General features: G+C 56.1%; 1 pseudogene; it reads left to right on the top strand.

Moving 5' to 3' along the window:
* Positions 1-787: 787 nt before the first annotated feature.
* LOC118706027 lies at positions 788-3,367 on the top strand (annotated as a pseudogene).
* Positions 3,368-11,936: the final 8,569 nt, after the last annotated feature.

Raw genomic sequence — 11,936 nt, 5'->3', positions numbered from 1 at the left:
CTGTGTAACGCCATTTCTCTAAGCGTCGCTTGGGTTTCTTCGGTCTTCTACAACTGAAGAGACAGAAGGTAGTTTAGTGGTTGCTACGGGCTGGAGAGAGGGAAATGGGAGTGACCGCTAATGAGCACAGGGTTTCTGTTTGGGTTGATGAAGATTTTCTGGAATTAGAAAGTAGTGACAGTTGCACAATTTGGTGATTATACGAAAGCACCACTGGCATTTACACTTTAAAAGGGTGAATTTTATGGTATGTAAATTATAGTTCAATAAAAACGTTTTAAAAACATTATAACTAATACACTGTGTGGTCCTTGATTGGACTCCATATTGGAAGAAACGGTTACAAAGGACAGTTCGAGACAGGGACATTTGGGAATAAACGCTGTCTAGAAATAGTATTGTGTCAATGTCAAATCCCCGAGCTGCTGAGGCACGGAGGGCATACCGGGAACTGTCCCGGCTCCTGGCAGACAGGCGCTGAAATATTTCAGGGGAAGTGTCACCACGCCTGCCATGACCTCTCTAACGGTTCCACATTTACAAACCACGGGGTTAAATCGCTTGCCCCAGCTCACGTGACTAAGAGGCAAGTTAAGAAATTAGAAATGGCCAAGAGTGGGCTCTAGACACAGGTCTGCGCTGTGGGGGAGGGGGCGAAGAGGGGGCTTTGCGGGCAGCGGCGGGTTTGAGGGCGTTAAAGGGCCAGACCTGGGAAGAGGAGCCTGTACTGTGTAGAGCCAAAAGGACTGGATCCCTTTGTCCTTGATTTTTCTGTTTAAAGATTGACATGGGACTGAAGCTTTGGCATCCATGATGTTTATTGTTTTGTTTGTCTTGTTAATATGTTTTTATTGATTTCAGAGAGTGGAAGGGAAAGGGAGAGACAGATGGAAACATGAACGATGAGAGAGAATCTTGGGAATTGACTGTGACCTCCTGGTTCATGGGTTGATGCTCAACCCTAAGTCACACCTGCCGAGCCACAATGCTTTTTGACATTGCCATTAATAATGAACCGGCTGGAAGAGCTGTTTTCTGACGTGTGCCTCCAAACACACGAGATTTCCCGTTGTCAGTACAGGTGAAAGGGGACAGGAAACCAATAAACTCAGAAGCCACTGCCCTCTGGGTGTCCCTTCCCCAGAGTTTATGGTTCAGAGCTGCGACTTCGGCGAAGGAAGTGGGTGAGGAGAGGATCTATTTGTGGAGGATTTTTTTGAAGCTGAGATTTTTGTTGTTAAATACAACAAAGAATTTCTCTGGTCAACAGCCAACGGAGGAGAGGGTGCAAATGGGTCACAGTTCTTCATAACAAGGGAACCAGCTCCTCATGGTGCTGTCTCTGGGCGCGTGGTTTCCGGTGAGGACAGTGGAGGGAAACGGCAACCAGAAAGCAATGCAACCGGCAAGCCAGGTGCTGAGGCGTGGACACTGCTGTGGAGAGCAGTTCCCGAATCTAAAGCTAAGAAAAGAGAAGAGAAAAGGCGTAAATCCTCCTCCTCCTCATCAGGGACTCAGATAGCTCGTGGGTCTGTCTTCTTCCAATTCTTCTGATTCTGAAGGTGCTTCTGAAGAGAAATGAAAGAAAGGAAGAAAGGAAGGAAGGAAGGGAGGAAGGAAGGAAGGAAGGAAGGAAGGAAGGAAGGAAGGAAGAAAAGGAAGGAAGGAAGGAAGGAAAGGAATGAAGGAAGGAAGGAAGAAAGGAAGTAAGAAAGAAATAAAAATAAAGAAATAAAAAGAAAGAAAGGAAGGAAGGAAGGAAGGAAGGAAGGAAGGAAGGAAGGAAGGAAAAGAAGGAAAGAGAAAGAAAGAAAGAAAGAAAGAAAGAAAGAAAGAAAGAAAGAAAGAGAATGAGAAAAAGAGAGAAAAATAAAGAGCCCTGGCTGGTTTGGCTCAGTGGATGAAGTGTCGGCCTGCGGACTGAAGGGTCCTGGGATTGATTCCGGCCAAGGGCACATGCCCGGGTTCCGGGCTCAATCCCTGGTAGGGGACCTGCAGGAGGCAGCCGATCAGATTCTCTTTCATCAGTGACATTTCTATCTCTCTCTCCCTCTCTAAAATCAATAAAAATATATTTTAAAAATAATGCCTTGATTTTAAAAAATATATTTTATTAATTTTTTACAGAGAGGAAGAGAGAGGGATAATTAGAAACATTGATGAGAGAGAAACATCGATCAGCTGCCTTCTGCACACCTCCTACGGGGATGTGCCCACAACCAACATACATGCCCTTGACCAGAATCGAACCTGGGATCTTTCAGTTGCGCTGTTCACTGGGTCAAACGGTTAGGGCAATGCCTTGAATTTTAAAGAAAGAAACACACACAAGAATTCCTGAAAACAAACAAACAAAACAAAACACAAAACAAAAAAGAATTCCTGAAAACACACAAAAAAGAATCGAAAGGAAAGTGAGAGCAGTGCATCTAGTGAGTGAAGCTGAGAATCTTTTTTTGTTTGTTATGTTGTTGTTGTTGCTCATCCTCAGTTGAGGATATTTTCTCACTGATTTTTAGAAAGAAGAGACAGAGAAACATCACTGTGAGAGAAACATGTCGGTTGGTTGCCTCCCACCCCAACCAGGACCAGGGATTGAGCCTGCAACTGAGGTGTGTGCTCTCGATCAAAACCCAACCCGGGGCCCCTCAGTCTTCAGGCTGACGCTCTCTCCACTGAGCCAAACCAGCTAGGACAAGGCTGAGGATCTTGATGCACAGCCCCAGTCCTCTGTCAGTCCAGAAGAGACCCCCAGACCCGAAAATGGATTTCTAATGAGAAAATGCCCTCCTGAAGCTGGCGAAAGGAAAGGAAAAGCAGAGACAGCGTGTAAGCCACGCAACTCCCAGCCAGAGGCGACTCTCACCACTGGGTCTGGCAGGAAATTCCAGGAGAGGACCAAGGCGCTACCCAACTCCATCCAGCTCCCGCTCAAGGGATTCGTTTCAGAAGTAGCGAGGCTCCTCCACGTGAGAGCCCAGAGGTGCAAAGAGCTCAGAGCTTGAGGGTATCATGTGGCGAAAGATGGATAAAGGGGATAAGAGTGAGTTAAATGAAATAAAAGAAAAGCAAAGAAGCCCAGTGAGAGTAAAAGAGAAAAATTACTGATCGCAGGCATGTGTCTGAGATTCCAAACAGAAGAAGTAAAAAGGAAAATAAAGAAAGCTAAAGACCATAAATCTAACTGCAAAGAGAGAGACATCAGAAGAAATTCCGGAGGAAAACCAGGTAAGTGTAATGAGAACGAGGTGAAGGAAAGGGGCAAATCTAAAAGTAGGAGTAAAAGCAAAGAGAAGTCAAAGCGGAAAGAGACACCAAGCAGGACGGGCATGAAGAAGAGAGGGCGCGGCCAGGGGTCAGGGGTTAGGGGTCAGGGGTCAGGGAGAGGTCCTGGGTTGTGAAGGGAACAGGAGTGAAGCTTCTCCAGGGGACGCCGGGAAGGGGTGGGAGAGGGGCTAGGCCAGCTGGTCACACTCACGTCTAGAGCGTTAGAAGAAGAGTGAGGAGCATGAGCGTAATGACAGTGAGAAAAGGCCAGCCCTGTGGTCTCGGAGCAGAGAACGTGCTGCAGCCACAGGCAAACGCCGTTACAGCAGGAGAACGCGGATCGGAGCAGAAGCGGGGGCAGGAGCAGACGTGTGACCGCGATGGCAGCAGACGCCGCAGACATGGAGCAGGAGCAGGACGAGGGAGGTCCCTGAGCCCCAAGAGGGGCCAGCAGGGCCGGGAGGAAAGAGACGAGGAGGAGAGGGGACTCAGGGCGCTCAGAGGGAGAAGGAAGTCAAAGCGGACACAAAGAGAAACATAGAAACCAAGAGGGAGTCTGAGGTGGGAAGAGGATGTGTCTAAACACCCTGATCAGAACGGTGCGGTGTGTCCTGGGCGCGCTCAGGGGGACGGACCCCGCCCGGCAGCAGAGGGGCGAACGCTCGCTCCATCTGGATGTTCAGTGCGAATCAGACCTTGAGAGGGGCCTCGCCCTCCTCCTGACCTTTGGTTTGAAGCAGGAGGTGCCAGAAAAGGGACACCTAACTTGTGGTGGCCCAGCGTTCACAGCGACGTAAAAAAAAAAATAGTTCAAATAATAGCAGGGATAAAGAGGCTGATGATCACAGTCCATTCTCAAAAAGAAACACAGTGGTCAGGACAATGAATAAAGTTCCCCACACTGAACAATAAGGAGGATGAGGAGACCAGATCATCAGCTGAAAAAGAAAACCAGAAATCCCAGGGCCAGGAAAATGGCCGGCCACAGGATGAAGATAAGAAATGAGATCAGCCGAAGCTGGTTTGGCTCAGCGGTAGAGCGTTGGTCTGCGGACTGAAAGGTCCCAGGTTCGATTCCGGTCAAGGGCATGTACCTTGGTTGCGGGCACATCCCCAGTAGGGGGTGCGCAAGAGGCAGCTAGTCGATGTTTCTCTCTCATCGACGTTTCTAGCTCTCTATCTCTCTCCCTTTCTCTCTGTAAAAAAATCAATAAAATATATTAAAAAAAAAGAAAAAAGAAATGAGATCAGGGCTGGTTTGGCTCAGTGGGTAGAGCGTCAGCCTGTGGACTGAAGGGTCCTAGGTTTATTCTGGTCAAGGGCATGTACCCTGGTTTTGGGCTCATCCCCCCCCACATTGGGAGGTGTGCAGGAGGCAGATGGGCAATGTTTCTCTCTCATCGAGGTTTCTAACTCTCTATCCCTCTCCCTTCCTCTCTGTAAAAAAATCAATAAAATATATTTTTTTTTAAAAAGAAAGAAAGAAATGTGATCAGAAATCCAGCCTGGAACAAGGAGGCAAAAGTGGACAAGTGCGCTGTAAGCATCTTATCTCCCCGTCTCCCGTTCTAAGCTGCGGAGACTTGTTGCTGAATCTCCTTTATGTTGTTTTCTCCTTTTCATTGTTTTTGGGTTGTTTCATGCTTGTCTTTTTTTTTTTTTAATGTGGACTTTATTGATGTTTTGATAATCTGCAATCTGAATAATTTGTACTATTAAAGTTCTGTGAACTTGAAAGGAGAAAAAGAAATACTACAAACAAACAAACAAACGGGCAGCTCTGGCCCCCACCAGCTGTGTGACCTGGGCAAGTTCCTTCACCTTCCTGTGCCCATTCTTCTCATTTCGTTTTATTTTACTTTAAATTTTAATGTACTTTATTGGTTTTTACAGAGAGGAAGGGAGAGGAATAGAGAGTTAGAAACATCGATGAGAGAGAAACATCGACCAGCTGCCTCCTGCACACCCCCTACTGGGGATGTGCCCGAAACCAAGGTACATGCCCTTGACTGGAATCAAACTTGGGACCCTTCAGTCCACAGGCCGACACTCTATCCACTGAGCCAAACTGCTAGGGCCTGTTCTTCTCATTTTGAAGTGGAGGGAATCTCAGAATCTGCATGAGCCTCAGTCCCAAGCAGAGGGCTGACGCCGGCAGAAAGCACCATCCACGGAGGGATGTGCTGCGCTGTCGTCGGTGCTGAGAGCTGCCAGCCACTCGCTGCGGGGAAGGCAGGGGAGCCTGGAGGGGGGGAGGCAGGGGAGCCTGGAGGGGGGGGAGGCAGGGGAGCCTGGAGGGGGGAGGCAGGGGAGCCTGGAGGGGGGGGAGGCAGGGGAGCCTGGAGGGAGGGGAGGCAGGGGAGCCTGGAGGGAGGGGAGGCAGGGGAGCCTGGAGGGGGGGGCGGGGGGGGGGGGCAGGGGAGCCTGGAGGGAGGGAGGCAGGAGACCTGGAGGGAGGGGGAGGCAGGGGAGCCTGGAGGGGGGGAGGCAGGGGAGCCTGGAGGGGGGGGAGGCAGGGGAGCCTAGAGGGGGGGAGGCAGGGGAGCCTGGAGGGAGGGGAGGCAGGGGAGCCTGGAGGGAGGGGAGGCAGGGGAGCCTGGGGGGGGGGGAGGCAGGGGAGCCTGGAGGAGGGGGAGGCAGAGTTGGCGGGACCAGTGGAAGGAGAACAGAGATGCCGCTGCCACTGGCTTGTGCAGGAGAGACTGCAAGCAGGACGTCATGTAAAACGTTTTACGTGCCCCGGGTCACGTAAAATCAGGGTCTGGCAAAGGTCCTGCTTCAGCCCTCAGGGCCCAGACAGGCAGGCAAACAAACCTGACACCTGGGGGCGGCCCAAACCCCGGGAGAGGGGAGGCCTCCAGGGGCAGAAACCAAGTTCTGGGGCCCCACAGGCCAAAATAGCTTGCCGATTGAGTCAAAGGCCAACACACTGGTCAGGCCGGTGGGGGAGAAACCAAAACCAGCCGGATCTATTATTCAGCACTTTGTCACCAAGCAAATATATAAACCATCCCCTCCCCCACCCCTGTGCAGGGCCGTTTGGTGTTCGGAGTCAGTCACCTTGGGTGACCCAGGGCCGAGGCCAGTGTCTTAGGTCAGCTCCCCCCAGTGTCCGAGGAGGGGGGCGGAGAGCAAGCAGCTCCCCAAGGGGTAGTGGGACCTCAGGGGTGCACGTGAGGAAGGTTTCTGACACAGGCCCCCCACGGGGCTTGCTGATGGCCTGCTGTGCGCCTGCAACCCCAGAGGCTGGAACATGGGGGTCAGGGCCTTTTCTTGCTGGGGTGTACCCCCTTCCCTTCCAGGTCCCCGACAGGGTGCGCTGTGGAAAGTTGACTATTCAGGTTAAAAAACTCATTGCTCGCAGCTCCCGGGGGCGTGGGGCGTGGGGCAGCCGGGATCACCCAGCGCCCTGCCCTCTGGCTTGGCGCAGAGCGGGTGTGTGAGTCAGGCTGCGGTAGCTTTACTTTCTAGTTCACCATCCCCTTCACTCAAGACTCAAACCAGAACCTCGGAGAAAGTCTCCTTAAAGGAAACATGTCCAGTGCACAGAAAAGAACACATGGGAAGTGTAAACAGCATGGAGAATTTCCCCCGAGTGTTACCTCGGTAACAGCATCTAAACCAAGAAGTAGGACTGTGGCGGCCCCGAAAACCCCCAACGGGTAGCCCGCCGGCAGCCGGCGCAGTGGCTTCACTGCCTGTTTCGGAGCCTCGCACAGATGGGACCAGACAGGTCCTTCTCTTTCGTGTCCAGCTGAGTGCGCGGCGCTGTGTCTGTGAGAGTCCCCGGACTCAGAGCGGACCACTGTGCAAGGACCGCGCTTCACTCCACTGCGGTTGGTTGGTTGGCTGCCTGGTTGGGAGCTGTCACAAAAGCTGCTAAAGACAGAGCTTTCTCCTCACAACCAGGTCCCACAGCCCGTGTGTGTGTGTGTGTGTGGGGGGGGGGGGGGGTAGGGAGGGGATGAATGTATAAAATTGGCCATTTTAACCATTCTGAAGAGTATAAACTTAGTGGCATTAGTCACACTGTTGTACAACCATGACCACTATTTCCAAAATGTTTGCATCATCCCCCAAATGCTGCCCGTTAAGCAGTAACTCTCCGTGTCCCTCCCCCAGCCCCGCAACCTCTGTCCTGCACTCCATGTCTGTGAACGCTGAGCGAAATGGGAATCACACAGCATCTGTCCTTTGGGACCGACCGGCTTCTGCGGCCCGGCCTCCGTCTCCAAGGCTCACCCAGGCTCAGGGCCGCAGTCTTCCGATGGCGACCGGCCTTGTCCTGCGGGTGGACCTCGTTTTGCTGACCCGCTCGTCTGTCGGGGGACACCCGGTTGCTTCCGGTGTGGGCTGCTGTGAGCAGAGCCGCTCTGAGCACTGGTGTGCACAGGCTTGTTGCTGGGGATGTGCTGTGTGTGCAGGGCTGAGGCAGGGACTCGCCATCCGCCGGCAGACTGCGTTAGAAGGAAATTATCCCCAGGCTGCAGGTGTGGAAACTGAGGCGCAAAAAAATCGAGGAACTTTCCCAGGATCAAGGGGCTGAGGCCATGGCTCTGATCCAGACCTTTGACCCCAAGTCCAGGGCTCTGTCCATCCCTCCCATCCCCATCCCCGCCTCTCTCTGGCCACGGAGGGAGTAGGAAGGGTTTGGTTTGCCGCCTGGTTCTTGCTTCAGTGCGGGGAGGAAATCTTTCCCTCGGAGCCACTAAACCCGGACCAGCACTTTCTGGAAGCGTTTTCCTCTCCTGGCACACAGCCCGGGGCCAGGGAACAAGAGAAGCTTCTTGGCCCCTTCGACTCCACCCTGAGACTTCTGCTCCTGGTTTCCTTTAAGCTGCACGTCCTGTCACACCTCTGCCCTCCTGCCCCCAGCTCCTCAGCCGCCCTGGGCTCCGGCTCCGTCTAAGACCTCATTAGAGTTTCATTCAGGGATCAGGGAGGATCTCCTGGCTCCACGGCCCTTGCTCTGTCCCTGCCGGAAGAATTCTGGTGGAAGACGCCACCTGTGTGTTGGGCCGCATGTGGTTTGTTCTGGGAAGTGAGGCCCTGTCCTCGGGGCGGCCCTGTCGGACTGTGGGGGCGAGTTGGGGAGTGTGGGTGGGGGCGTGAAACGCAGGCCAGCAAGAAAGCAGGATCGAGCCCATCGGTGGGATTCTGGGGGAGGAAATGTGGCCCAGGGCTCCGGAGGGAGGTGGGGGACACCAGAGGGGACACCCCGGTCAGGGCCTGTGGAAGGCCTTGCTGCTGGCCCTCTGGGTTAGGGCTCCTGTTAGGCCCAGGGAGGGAAAGCCACACACACAGGCAGCCTGGGCCTGAGCCACTCTTGGTCCTAAGATGGGGCAGCCCCAAGCACTCTGGGGCATCAGGCTTCACATGAATCCTGCTCCTGAGAGCTCTGAGGAGCAGCACGGGGGATGGGGTGTGAGTGCGTGAATAGCTGCATAGCTGGGGCCCCCCACCCTGACCCAGGCCGTGCTGTCCCAGTGCCCTGCTGGCCTTCCTCCCGCCATAATGGGCCTTTCAGCAGCCCCCACGCCCTCATGGAAAATTCCCGTTTGGTCTCCGCTTCCCCGGAGATGAGGGTGAGGGACACAGACATCCTACCTGGTGAAGCTGCAGCACCTAGGCGCCAGGCCCAGCCCTGGGTCCCCAGCCCAGCGCTGCGGGGGACCGGCTGCTGCCACCTGAGCTGTTTGTTTGAGAACCAATTAAAAGGCCTTAAACACACACCCACAGGAGTGTCACTGCCGCATAAGTGCGGACATGTGGTGAGGCGTCTCCTCTTTCCTCCCCTGCTCCTTGGTCCCCGCGCCAGCATCACCCCCTCTGCCAGGAGCCCACACGGAGGACTGAGGTGAACGCCTCTGTATTTTCACCCAGGTTCACGTAAACGCATGCAAACGTCTCTTCCACATTTGCATACACACAGATGCATAAAAATGGAGTCTCGTCAGACATATTTCTCTGCACCATAGGAACCACTGTGGCTGTACAGCAGTCTTTTTAGAAATGTTATCTGCACACATGAAGTTCGCCTTCACTGATTTATGACATGGCCCTTCCGACAGGCCGCCCCGTTTCCCGCGTTTTGCTGCCGGGAGCTGCGGTGGGGACGTCCTCGTCACAGCCCGCGTGTGCCCGAGCGGGACTGCGGGAGGAGGGCCCTGGGTCCGCGTCGGGGCCATCGCTGCTGTGAAAGGCCTGTTGCCTCACACCTGCCCCCAGCACCGTGCTCAGTGGCCTGGTCCCCTGAGCCGGGCCGGTACCGCACTCTCTCCCTGACTGTATCCCCGTCTCCTTCGGGGACTGGGGCACATTTCCATCTGCGCGGTGGCCACTGGGCTTCGCTTCCCCCGGGACCGCGCCCTCCGGTGCAGAGGGATCGGCTTAGGCACAGAACTGCCGCTGGCCCCCGACAGCTGCCGAACGGGGCGCGGGGGGGGGGGGGGGGGGGGGGCCCAGTTGGTAGAGTTTCCTCTTGTCTCACCCCCAGTTGTGAGAGCTGCCGGGCGCGTCCCAGGGCCGCCTCCCCTCCCACCGGGCACAGCGGGCAGCGCGCCTGCCAAAGGCACCAATCCCCAGGGCGGGCTGGCAGCGTGGCACAGCCATGGGACGGTTTTGGTTAATGAGGAACAACCAGAGGCTGGTGGGTGGCTTGTAGGTCGCTCCTCAGAAGGGGGCAGGGAGATGTACCCTTTCTGGCCTTCTGGCCTTCTTTGTTCTCTTTCTGGGCTACGGATGTAATGCATGGAACCTCAGCAGCTGTTTTGGGCCACGAGGACCGAGCAGCGTCTGAGGATGACCGAGCAGCGTCTGAGGATGACCGAGCAGCGTCTGAGGATGACCGAGCAGCGTCTGAGGATGACCGAGCAGCGTCTGAGGATGACCGAGCAGGGCCAGGAGGACCCTGGAGGCTGGAGCTGCTGTGCAGCCCAGGGCTGGGCCTTCACGGGAGAGCAGAAACGCTGCGTTTGAGCCACTGTGATCGGCTTTTATCAGACGCCAGTTCCTCACCGAGGCAAGCGGCCCCTCCCACGTCCACACATCTTGTCCTGCCTTCTCCAGCCCTCCCTGTCCTGCTGCTGAGCATCTGGGAACTGATGATGATTCGTATTCTCCAGCCACCACGACCTGTCCCTGCCTGCCTCCTCCTCTTCATCATTCTCAGCTTGGCCAGCGGGGGCGTGGTGATGAGAGCAGGACTCAGAGACTGGAGCTAGCTGCCCGGATGCCCGCCGGGGCCAGAAGACCCCGCTGGTGGCCGGGGGAGGGATGGCTGTGCTCTGAGCCCGGGCTCTTGTTTACTCTGTGTTCTGAGTCGGCGCTCAAATGCGTTGGGGGATGAACTCATTCGTTGGCTGGACACACGGCCACAGACGCGGTGTTTGCCATGCGGGCGCTTACACATCACCTTTCATTACGGAGACACCGGGTTACAGAGAAAACCCTCAGGCGTTTGCTGTTGACCTGAGCTGTGTCACTCGTAAGAAGGACAAAATATGCATGCGGTCGGTGGAAACCCAGGCTGCTGCTGGACACAAGCTGCCCTTGTTGCAGTCACATGGGAAAGCGGAGGCGAGGTGGGGCGGCGGCGGGACGATGCCTGAGACCTGACAGCCTGTGCAAACAGTGCCCCGGCCCTCGGCGTCCAGGAACTAACAGCCGCCGGGCCCTGGGGCTCCAAGCCCAGCCATTTAAAGCCCGGCGATGTCATTTCCCCCCGCAGAGGCTCCCCGTGGCGTTATCTGGATGCTCCTCAGGCCCCTGTGCTGGCAGCTCCCCTGGCCTGCCCCCCGGTGGCAGGACCGCGGGGCTCCCCGCCAGCCCGGCGTCACGTTCGAGGGAGGCGCTGACCTTCGCTCCCGGGGCCGCCTCCTCGCCGCCCAGCCCAGGCCAGGCTGAGGGGGCCGCCAGGGCCCCGCTCACCCCTCAGAGGGGGCACTGGGAGCCCCGAGGCTGCTGCCCAGAGAGGAGCCAGCCAGCCCCCCAGGGGGGTCTAGGGCCAGCTGGGGGGGGGGGTCTGTCCTGCTCTGTCGCAGGCCATTTCCTTCCCGCTCTGGGCCCCTTTCCCCACGGGATGGGAAATGGGAGCGTCTTCCTCCCCTTGCCCTGTCCTGGGGGAGGCCACCCGAGAGCAGAGAAGGGAGTATTCTGACGTTTTAGAAAGAAAAGCCACAGAAATCCAGGTATTACTGCAGCTCCTCTCCCTCCCTCCATCGAGGTGATCCAGGAGCACTGCCTCCGGAGGCAGGTGAGGCGGAGGCCGCAGGCCCAGCTCCTGGGGCCCAGGCTCAGGCTCCCACACCCGCCCAGCCCGAAGGCCAGACCTTCCCCACATCCTGCCTGCCCTGATCCCCTGTCTGCTCTGGCTGCTGTTCCCGCGCTCAGGGAGGACAGTGCCTGCCCTGATCCCCTGGCTGCCCTGGCTGCTGTTCCCGCGCTCAGGGAGGACGGTGCCTGCCCTGATCCCCTGTCTGCCCTGGCTGCTATTCCTGTGCTCAGGGAGGACGGTGCCTGCCCTGATCCCCTGTCTGCCCTGGCTGCTGTTCCTGTGCTCAGGGAGGACGGTGCCTGCCCTGATCCCCTGTCTGCCCTGGCTGCTGTTCCCGCGCTCAGGGAGGAGGGACTCCGAAGCCGGGAGAAGGTGCCAAGGAGTCTGCCCTGCA

Source organism: Pipistrellus kuhlii, unplaced genomic scaffold, assembly GCF_014108245.1.
Source record: "Pipistrellus kuhlii isolate mPipKuh1 unplaced genomic scaffold, mPipKuh1.p scaffold_m20_p_5, whole genome shotgun sequence".
Taxonomy (NCBI): Eukaryota; Metazoa; Chordata; class Mammalia; order Chiroptera; family Vespertilionidae; genus Pipistrellus; species Pipistrellus kuhlii.
This window is presented reverse-complemented; position numbering and strand designations above follow the sequence as displayed.